This window comes from Microtus ochrogaster, unplaced genomic scaffold (genome assembly GCF_000317375.1).
Source record: "Microtus ochrogaster isolate Prairie Vole_2 unplaced genomic scaffold, MicOch1.0 UNK9, whole genome shotgun sequence".
NCBI classification, from domain to species: Eukaryota; Metazoa; Chordata; class Mammalia; order Rodentia; family Cricetidae; genus Microtus; species Microtus ochrogaster.
The window spans coordinates 2,393,208-2,404,626 of NW_004949107.1; positions in this window are offsets into that span (position 1 = coordinate 2,393,208).

The following is an 11,419-nucleotide window of genomic DNA, read 5'->3' on the forward strand; positions in this document are numbered from 1 at the left end:
AGTTCGAGACCAGCCTGGTCTACAAGAGCTAGTTCCAGGACAGGCTCCAAAACCACAGAGAAACCCTGTCTTGAAAAACAAAAAACAAAAATAGATAAGCATTGATAAAAGAGGGTAAAATATGTGCTCATCAAACCTTAACTCTATTTTCTACATTGACTAGAATAAGAAAACAGCATAAAAATAAATAATAAACTTTATTCTGTGCTTCAATAAAATTTTGTTAACATTTTCCTCCTATGGCTTATGCATGTTGCAATTTAGCATTGTAAAGAGTTCTGAAATAATTGAAGAGACTCAAAGATGACAAAATAGTATGTTCACCTCTATTATACTTGTCCACACCACTGCCATTTCCAAAATCATTATAATTTCTTCCTGTGTTCTAAATGCTTATTCTTATCTCTACAGGTAAGCATAGCCTTCAGCCCTCAAAAAATATTTTTTTCCCAATAGGCAGAGATCCATACAGTTAGCAACAAATAGTCAATTTGCAAAGAACAACAGATTAGAGTTCCCAGCTCCAAGTGATACATCTTCAAAACAACCTATACTCCCAGGAACCACCTGTGAGAAAGAAGATGCGCATTTGTTTTATGGGACTAGATCACCTCACTCAATATAGTATTTTCTTTTTTTTTTTTTTTTTTTTTTTTTTTTTTTTTTTTTGTTTTTCGATACAGGGTTTCTGTGTGGTTTTGGAGCCTGTCCTGTTGTCCTGGAACTAGCTCTTGTAGACCAGGCTGGTCTAGAACTCACAGAGATCCGCCTGCCTCTGCCTCTCAAGTGCTGGGATTAAAGGAGTGTGTCACCACTGCCCAGCTTCAATATAGTATTTTCTAACTCCATACATTTCATTTACATTAAAATTGCATGGTTTCATCTTTCTTTACATCTAAATAGGATTACGTCAAATATATTTTTCATTACCCATTTATAGCTTGAAAAAATAATGTGATTGTGTTTTAATTAAGTAAGGTATATAAAATAATAAAGTATAAAAATGATAATGCCTTGAAGAAAATTATGGATAAAAATATTGTTGTTTGAAATTACTTACTATGTCTTAAGGCAAGGACATAAATATAAGTCTCAAGTATCATTCTGGATGTAAAAACCAAGCTATAATTTCTGGTGGAAGAATAAAGACTAAAATATGTCTTCACAGATAATGAGACAGCAAAGCAGAGTCCAAGGCACCAGTAGTACTTCTATGAGCAGCAAGACCTCTAGCCTGCAGAACCAGCGTTCTTGTTTCATTCATACATATATTCAGAAAGCATTCACTTGTTACAAGATGTAGTCCCATTTAATGGTTCCTAAAGTATGAGGCAGCTAAAGAAGACTTTTGTTTGCTTTCTAAAATGACCAAAATACCTTTCACTTTGGTGTCTAGAATCACTTTTTAAAGAATGGGTCTTGTTATTCCAAAACTGAATCAGTAATTAAATTAGTTTGCATTAGTGTATTATTTCAAGTAAATAGATACTGTGTTTCTATCATTTATTTTCACCTTGTTCCATTGGTTAGACTCTTCTCCAAAATGAGTTGGCCCTTGAGTATTTTTCCCTAACAACAAACAAGAGAGGTCAGAGCTGATCCTCGAGGACATCTGTATATTTTACCTTCTTTTCACCTTAGCCTTTTACAATAAGACAAAGTATAAGGTGGATTGAAAACAGTTTTGAAGCTTTATTTGGAAAACAACATTGAGAGTCTATTGTATATCAGGCATTTCAGGTAGAAGTTTAAATATGTAAATTTGTTTATGCAAGGATTTTAAGTGTTCGCTCTACTTTATGTGAGAGATGTGGGGTTGTATGTGCAAAGCAGTCACAATTTTGTAGTTTGATGACAGAAGAACTGTGCTTCTATCAATATCAAAGTTAAACTTCTGAAAGGAAGATGCTGAATTAAATGGAAAAGCAGTCTTCTCTGGACAGAGAAGACCAAGAAAAATCAAAGGTTGCCATACAATATGGATTCTGCATGTGGGTGGGAAGACTGACATTTGGTGAGTGGAAAAAAACTTAAGCAGTACCTCAAGTAACAGAATAGGTAAAATGTGAATGAGTGTGCAGATTTTTAAAAAGATGCCACTGACAGATAACTCTCTGTGTGAACAGACGTTCCTAGAAAAATTCGGTTACATAGAACCTTCTGCAAGGCTGAGTAAGTGACTAAAATGTGAATGATGTGGGAAAATTATAATGTTGCAAATTTAGAGCCAAATTATTTTGGACCATCTTTAGCTCCAGTGAGAGAAATGTATTGTCCTCCTTTACATGCGGCCTAACATCTATGTTACCACGGGAAAAACGTTGCCAGGTACAGACAGCCGGTTCCCAGCAGAGTATTCAACAGGTTAAGAGTGCTGTCAGATATTCTCTGGGGCTTATAAATGAAATGTCTCTACCTTTTCAACCCCCCTGCATGTCTCTTCCACCAATGCATTTGAGAAGTGTTTTGATTTGTGTGTTTCTTTGTTCTGTACTATAAATTATCATGAAATTGTTATCTCTATGGAACATGGAATTTTACGTAAGCTAGCTCCATTTTCCTAGGCTGTGACCACTCATATTTTAGTCCACTTTAAGTTATTTCTTATCCCTTTTGAGGTCCCGCAGTTTGTTTCATCATCTGCCTTCCGTTTCTCTGAGCCCTTAGATCTTCCATTAGAAGTGTTCAGGCATGGATTTCTCGGTGCCTGCCAGCCACTCCACCTTAACTTTCACCCTTACTCTCTCACATTATATTATTTTGTGCTCTCTTCTTGTTTTATAAGTTTTTATTTAACATTTTGATCTATTCCACATCAATGCAATTGTCAACTTACTACCATATCAATTAAACAATAAAGCTGCCCATAGGTATTTAAGAGTTTCTCAACGTATTTTTGCTTAAGACAACAGATTGAACCAATGTGAGCACTTTGTTTTCCTGTCCACAAGGAGTTTAAAAGAAAGGAAAAATATTTTCCATCACCATTGTACAGCTATTAGATGATAAGAATGGCTATAACTAGAAAAGAGAGTATTGCCAAGGATTTTAATAAGAAAGATAATATCAACTCTACAGTAAAGATAAAACAAATCAAAACATTGGATAGAATGTGAGTGGGTTGTGACACACCAGTGCTGACCCAGAAGAATCAGGGAAATTACAAACACCTACTCCACAGCCACAAGGACCAGCAGGAAGCCTTGGAAAATAATTATGAAATCAATGTACTCAATCTTCTTGAAGCCTTTGCCTTTGTCTATTTATAAGACTCTCCTGAGCATGGTTCCTAACAGTAGGTGAGTAAGCAAAAAGCTGAATACAACAATTTTTAAATAAATTTGATTTCCATAGAGAAAAATAATGCCTACAGAAATATAGAGACAGAAAATAACATGAACAAAACGGAGCAAAAACGGAGGCTTATTTTAAAAAAATCCTCATTCATGAGAAAAGAAATGTTCAGAACTTTGTGTGTGCCATTTTGCATCTTTCCAAAAATACTGAAGTAAAAATGTTTGTGACACCATTGTAGTTCCAAAACTCCTGATTTCATCAGTAGAGTGCCTCTGCTTCAAAACTACCTACAGTTGGCTCAGACCAATCGAAATGGTCCGTATAAGGTTTACTCTGTATTTTATGATCTAAGCAAAACAAGAAGTTGCTACTCATGGTCGACTGAGATGAAGCCATTTTACTTGATTCCAAATTCCCTAAATCTTTAGATACAGCACTTTAATGCTTGTAATTATATTATACATCATTCCAAATTATTACTGTCATAAACATTAGAAAGCAGAACATGGCAGACTCAGGAGATCAGGTCTTTGACTATTGATAGAACTGATCCGGAGCATGAACAGACAAAGCAATCACACACAGAATTAGGAAAACCTCACAGAAAGTGAGAAATTTCAGAGTATGGAAAAGAAAATATGCACCATTGAAGAAAGAACACATCATAGAAGAAATAAATAATTTACTGAAGAAGCAGAAACTGCCACCATTTTTGTCAGTATTCTTAGATAATAATTTAAAGTGTTCTATATCTCTATCAAATAAAGGTCATGTGGCAAATCAGAATAAAAAACATGAAAATTCTTATAGAGTTATTAATACAAGCGTTTAATAAAATAATGATTATATTACAATGCACATCTCCTGTACAAACAAAAGCAAGAACATGACAATAAGAACATTAGGGAAAAAAAAAGTAGATTGCATTTGTAATAAGTCATGAATCTTTAACATGTTTATCTTAAGTGGGTTTTCTAAATTTTTTTTTTTCATTTTACATACCAGTCCCAGTTTCCACTTCTACCCTTTCTCCTGCTCTCTCCACCTTCCCCAGCACCCACCACCCAACCAGTCTTCAGAAAAGGTGAGGCTTTCCACATAGGGAGTCAACAAATTCTATCACGTGATGTTGAGGCAGGACCAAGGCCCTTCCTCCTATACCTAGGCTAAGCAAGGTATCCCTCCAAAGGGAATGGGCTCCAAAAAGCCAGTTCAAGCAGTGGGGATAAACCCTGGCTGCACTGGCAGTGGCCCTACACACTGCTCCGGTCTTACAACTGTCATCCACATTCAGAGGTCCTAGTTTGGTCCTTTGCTGGTTCCCCTAGTGTCAGTCCAGAGTTACTGATCTCCCAGTGAGTTCTTTACTATAAGTAATAAACAGTCAGTAAGTTTTTGAAGTAATTAGTGGCTAAAATGGAGAACTGCTTTACTATTTTAGACAAGGTATAGGATATAGGTTAAAATAATTAATAAATGGAAAAATAAAAATAAGAATAAATGGAACTTAGAACATGAAATATTTGTGCATGAACATCCTAGAGGAAAACAAGGGTAAAAACCATTATCCTTGTCACAGCTACCACCAGCAGCAACACTGCCTCCACCATCATCATCATTGTAATCCTCTTAGAGTGACAGAGAGAAGCTCACTAAACTGCTGATGAATGCAAAAGTCCCTGACAGGGAGATGAAAAAAAAATAGTCACCTGCCTGAAAGAGTGGAGGAAAAATTCAACTTCACAAGGCTAAGGAGAAAGAAAACAACCTCACCAGGGACAGAAAAAATAAAAACAAACCTTCAAATGAGGGAATAACTAAGAAAGCCATTTATTTATTTATTTATTTATTTATTTATTTATTTATTTATTTGTAGAGACTCATGTCACAGAAAGACCCTCTCCTTTATCTCTTCTGAAAGTCTATGGGAAATAGTAGAAATTAGAATGATTATCAATGAATTTCCTGTGCTATAAAATCAAGCATGAGAGGAACCTTTCAAGAGAGATGGCTGCAAAGTTCAACATACTCTGGGATGTTATTCTCCAAACTGCTGAAGATGCAGACTGGATTTTGTAGTTCACCATGAAATAGAGGGTAAGAAGAAGCTGCTTTAGCATCTGAAAGAAAATTTAAAACTATCAAATAGAAAGAAATTTAGTAAAGAAGTAGCATTTATCCAAAGAATTAGAGGATAGAGATCCACCTACAACTGATAAAGTAAAGTCAAATATTTCAGTGATACTGGGATGTCGTAAGTCCTTTGACTGCACAAGGACTGTGCTTCTTAGATAACGATGTGAGCTAGCAAGATGAGTCAGTGGTTTCTGGAGATCAATGAGTATCTCATGTATAACATTATAACCTAAAAGCCATAGTCGATTATCACTTATGGAAAAGTGATATCAGAAATTCTGACTTCCTGCCAGTCTGATCTCTGAACTCTTTGGTTGCCAGAAAGTGTGTCAGTTATAGCTTTGAGGTCAGTGATACAGGGGAAATGTTTGTATCCCCTTCAGTTCTTCTGTTAGCATGCCTACACTATGATGTCATATTGGCTGTCCTTGAGAGACACTGCACAGTGACTGAACATGTGTCAGAACTTTCATTGCTAGTATCATAAACAGTTGAGTAGGAAAAAAACTCTAAATTAATAATCAATTTCTCCTGTTGAATAAGCACTTCTGCCAAATTACTTAATATCCCCCAAGGGATAGAGTCAAACCTTTATTTTAGCTACATCTATGATCACAGGCGGCCTGTGCCATGGTTAGGTAGGCACTGTTCTAACTAACAGGAATTTTGAAGCTTACATTTTCTGATAGAAGATATCCAATGGTAAAGGCTTTTGGATTATGTTTAAACTGTTCCTGTTTCTGGTTGGGGATCATAGGATGATATGTGTCTGATTTCAACCTTAAGAAATTTGAAATTTCACCATTCAATAATGTTGCTTATTTATTTTAATTAACTTAAATATTGTTTACAATATTATGAATATTTATTTTAATAAATTTTTATAAGCTTAAATTTTTTTATTTGTTGAATTGTAAAATTTCAGCCTTTTTATTTAATGAGATTTTTCTAGAGAGAACAATATCCCTACAATCGTGATTAACAATAAGAAAATTATAAAATGAGCATTTAACAAGAATTCAAAAATATTTCCTGTCCTTATAGGTGACTTCCACACTTTTCAGACACACCCTCATGACCCTCAAATGATCTAGTGGTGTTCCTTTTTCTCTGAGGCAGAGCTTGTAATAAACAAAGACAGAATGGATCCACCACATGCCACTGGGTATGGAGTACCTCACCACTGCATGGCTACCTAGCACTTATGAGCTTACAATTGGGTTCTGAGTCTATGCTGACTCTATTACTTTCAGATGTAACTTTTCATAATTATCTCTCCAGAAACCCAAGTTCCCAAACATTTGAGACGTGTATTTTTTAAAAATATAAATCCATGTAAATTAAAATATTCTAATCCAAAAAGGAAATTTGGATTAGAACTGATGATTTTTTTGTAGTAAGTATTTCAATATATGTTGAAATATTTCCTGTGCAGAGTAAGATGTGCATTTTCTGTGTGAGTATCAGCTAATTTGGGGTAGTCTAGTACTATGTTTGATGAGCCTAGTGAGAGTTTAATGGGGGATTGGGGTACCCAGTAGAAAGGTGTGAAAATGGAATCTGTGGGTATAGAAAGAGAAACTGTATTTCTTCAATTTTAGATGAACTTTTTAAGATAATTTCTTGCATCTATATTATTACATTCTATTGAAAAGGAATGATGAATCACCCTGTATATAATCTACTGTGTTGCCACTGTTTATAAATCATTATTTCTTATTTAGATTTGCATTCTATGTTATCATTGTTATATTACTGTAAAACTCAATTCTTTTTGGTTCTCCTGAAGGTTGTAGCTTCTAGGTAGTGTTAGATTTTGTGCTTACAGGCACTGCACAATTGAACGAGCATGTGTGCGAGAATACACTGAGAATGTCTAAAGTCCTTTGCTTGCAGAAAAGTCTTAGTCTGAGATCTAAATGACACAATGCCTGGATGGGAGCTCTGTTAGCGATCACCTGACTGAGTGGCTCCCGAGCACTCATTGCTTTTCAGGAAAATAGCAGGTAGACTCTGTTCTGATAGTACGTGCTCCATCAAGGCCTGGAGAGTCAGCTAGGTGAAGCTGACATAAATCTTACACATCTTTGCAGCTTCTCTTCCTCGAGTTTTCTGTTTACTGTTTTCCCATTTTCCTCTGGAGCAGGTAATGATTGTGAAGAAGAGGGAGGTGGGAACCAGAAGGGGGGGGATAGACAGAGACTCCAGATAGAGACAGAGAAGAAGTCATAATGCATTAATATGTAGAATGTGCTTGATGAGAATTACAAACTTCAAACTTCATAATAGGCAGAGCTAAGTGATTTTTTTTTTTTGGTTTGGTTTTTCAAGACAGGGTTTCTCTGTAACTTTGGAACCTGTCCTAGAACTAGCTCTTGTAGACCAAGCTGGTCTTGCACTCACAGAGATCTGCCTGCCTCTGCCTACTGAGTGTTGGTATGAAAGGCATGTACCACCACCACCTAGTTTAGATAAGTGATTTCTAAAAAGAGTTAAAGAGAAAACCAATAACTTACTTTTATCTGGCGAGTTTATTTCTTCTTCACCTTTGAAGGATAATTTTATTGAGAACTAAATGTTGATATATATATATTTTTCTAAGCATTTTAAAGATTTCATTCTTTCCTTGCTTATTTCCTTCTTTTTTTCTTTATTTTATTATTACTTTATAAATAATACCAATCAAAATTTCCACTTCCTCCCCTCCTCCTACTTATCTCCCGCTATCCCACTCATAAGACAGCCATTTAGATATTGTTTCCCCCTATGGATAGATGTCTCTTTCATTCTATTTCCTTTTAGAATTTTAAAAATTTATTCTGTTTAAATTTTATTGGCACAATATTTGTGCATATTTATGAAACACTATTTCTGTTAAATTTTTTTGTTTGTCTATAATATAAATATGATACACATAAGTTTAGGGAAGATGGAATTTATTATTTCTATTCTCTGTTTCTTCTCAGTCTTCTATTTTCTGCCTGTTTCTGTGCTGTGTTCGAGTATTTTTTTTGTTTTTTTGTCTCCTTAAAGTATTTTCATCTTATGAAGGATAAGGTGTTTTACATTGTCTCATAGATCTTGAATGAACTGTGCCGTCTTCATTTTTCTCTTTGAATTTCTGTTTGGGGAAGAACTTGTTGACAGGCCTTCAAGCTTAATGAACATTTTCTTATGTGATGTCTGTGCTCCTGGCTTGCACATCTCTGAAGCTGTCATTGTGATGTAGTGTTTTAGATTTTCACATTGCCTTTTGATCTTTTCTAGTTTCCATCTTGTTATCTACATTGTTCATGTATACTTTCTATTAAAGCCCTCTACCAATTAATTTTAGCTATTTCAACTTGCCTGTATCAGGATCTCAAGTCCTTCTGTGATGGCTGCATTGGAGAGTCTATTTTTATAGCTGTTTTTGGTTGTTAGCATAACTGATACTTTAGTGAGTTTTTTTTCTATACATACATGCATACACTCAGGCACATATACACAGATGTGTATAATTAAAAAAAAAAAACAGGCACAGTGTACCAGGCAATGAAACCTAAGGAAAAAATGCTTCTGTACTATAATTTGTCCTCTTCTGTCTATAAGTGAATTTAAGGTTAAAACTTGCTTTATAGGGAAGATTCAAACTTCTCTCAGATACTTTTTTTTTTTAATTTTTTTCTCTGTTTCATGGCAGGACATTAGTGATGATCTTAAACAGGCCTTGGATGCAGCGTCCTTTAGCCACAAAGTCCTAGTCATTAAATTACAAGCATACCACCATACTTGGCTTGGTCATCTTAAATGAATTTTTATTAATTTATTCTGCTTGTTTCCTTCTAACCTTTGTTAGAATGTTGAAAGACAGACTGCTGAATTATGGCTCTGTTGTCATGAATGATCTTTGTATATGGGTCTATTATGGTATTGGGTTGTATGGAGAAGAAACATGTTCCCAAACTTCAGATTTAATCTCTGGTCTGCCTAAAACTCACTGATACAGTTTATCACACATATTGCCGTGCACCAATCCCTTCCTGGCTACACATGGCAGACTTAGCTCATTTACCAGCATCAACCTGTGTTCTGCTTACTCTTCTCCTCCTAGAGTGAGAGCCTGGGGGCAGGGAGGGGTCTGGAGTAGAAAGAACACACTTTCAGAGTTCGAGTCTCTGCCAAACTCTTCTCAGAAGACCTCACTTATGAGGGCGATCTGAACATGTTTTCAAGGGGATCACTCTTGTCCTCCTGATTCTCTTCAGGGAATGTGTTGGACTGAGAGTTGGACTCAGGTGTTGGGAATCTCTCTGTCTTGAACTATCCCATGCTCATTCCCAACACTACAACAATGTCTAAGTTCTACTTTTTGCAGGCTCGTGTATCATAGCTTTAACTCTAGAGGGATGGATCCAAACAACATCTCTCTAGAAAGCTTCATCTCCATATTTGTTTATTTATTTTTCCTTTTCACCTCAGGTCTCCTCAGGTTTATATGGATTTCAAGCAAAACCAAAGCTTTTTCTCATTTTTTTTAGGTTTTTATTTCTATTCAAAGACCATGTGGCCTTACATAACTATAATATACAAAAATATCTTAAGTTGACAAAATATTAAAAATGGAGTGTATTGTAACTAAACTCCTGTTGTTAGGCTTATTGAAAGGTTAATTTTAATCATTTTTAATCTGTACAGATTTTATAAATGACTGCATGATTGTTATTTTTTGGTTTTCAACTTAACTACAACTGTAATTAATTAAAACCCAAATAGCTGGATAACACCTGTAAGGAATTTTTCTTGAATTATTTGAGCTGGGAAAGCCCACCCTAATTCCAGATCTTTTGATGTGGGAAGATCGATATAAAGTCTGTGCCACATCTCCTAGTGGCATCCTATATAAAGTAATGGAAGAAGGAAGCTCTTGCTCTTTGCTTGTTGGCTCTCTCCGTCACCGGTTTTAGAGACTACTACTTCCGGGTTTCACCCTATACTGAAGACCAGCTGAGTCATTCCCTCATAGAAAGAATGAGTTTTGGATTCTTGCACTTGCTGTTGAGACACAGCCATTGTTGGACTATTCAGACCCCAGCTTGTAAGCCAAGCAAATAAATCCCCTCTATATCTATGTATATTTTACCAATTCTGTTTCTCTAGAGAACCTGTGGTTATACATATCATAAAGGAAATGCATGGATTGAGTAGGTGTGCTTGTTTGAGGATTTCAGGCTAACATACTACATGGTACCAAAAATGAAGATAACACAGAGCTCAACCTCAAAGGCTGAATAGTGATTGGAGTACAAACACCCAATCCTCATTATTCCAGGGACTTGTTAGGGCTAGAGTGTGACAGAATCTTCTTTGCTGTAATAGAGAGGGACCAAAAAATGTTGATGTTTTTCAGAGCTTTATTTTTCTTTATTTGTTGTTATATATACATGCATACACACAGGCACATATACACAGATGTATATAAATTGGCAAGTTCAAAATATATTCTGCTTATTCTACATAACGTTCCTTCTGTGTATGTTTCCATGGCTGACCATTTGGTATTGGGTAATCAATTAGTATGGTTTTCTCAGGGAAGACTATTTTCCCCACCTTCACATTCCTTCTTTGCTTATAGTTCTCTATGTGGGGTTGAAGACTTGCAGGTTCTTCTCTTTCTCCATTAGCATGTCTATTGGTGGATCTTTCCTGATGGTGTGAATGTGGTGGTCACCTCATATAAGTAAACACAATGCCCAGTGAGAGTGTGAACTTCCATATACTGATCACCATAAACCCAGGGGCACAACATTTAAAATCTATAACTCATCAGTCTGGGTCACAAGTTGAAAGAGTGTTCCTTTTTGCTCAGCCACTCTCAATGTGACTTACTTTTTAATTTTTTCATAGGTACACATATCAGTGAGTTGAAATTCTGGCTACATTTTTCCAGAAAGACAGACAGGAAGGAAGGAAGGAAGGAAGGAAGGAAGGAAGGAAGGAAGGAAGG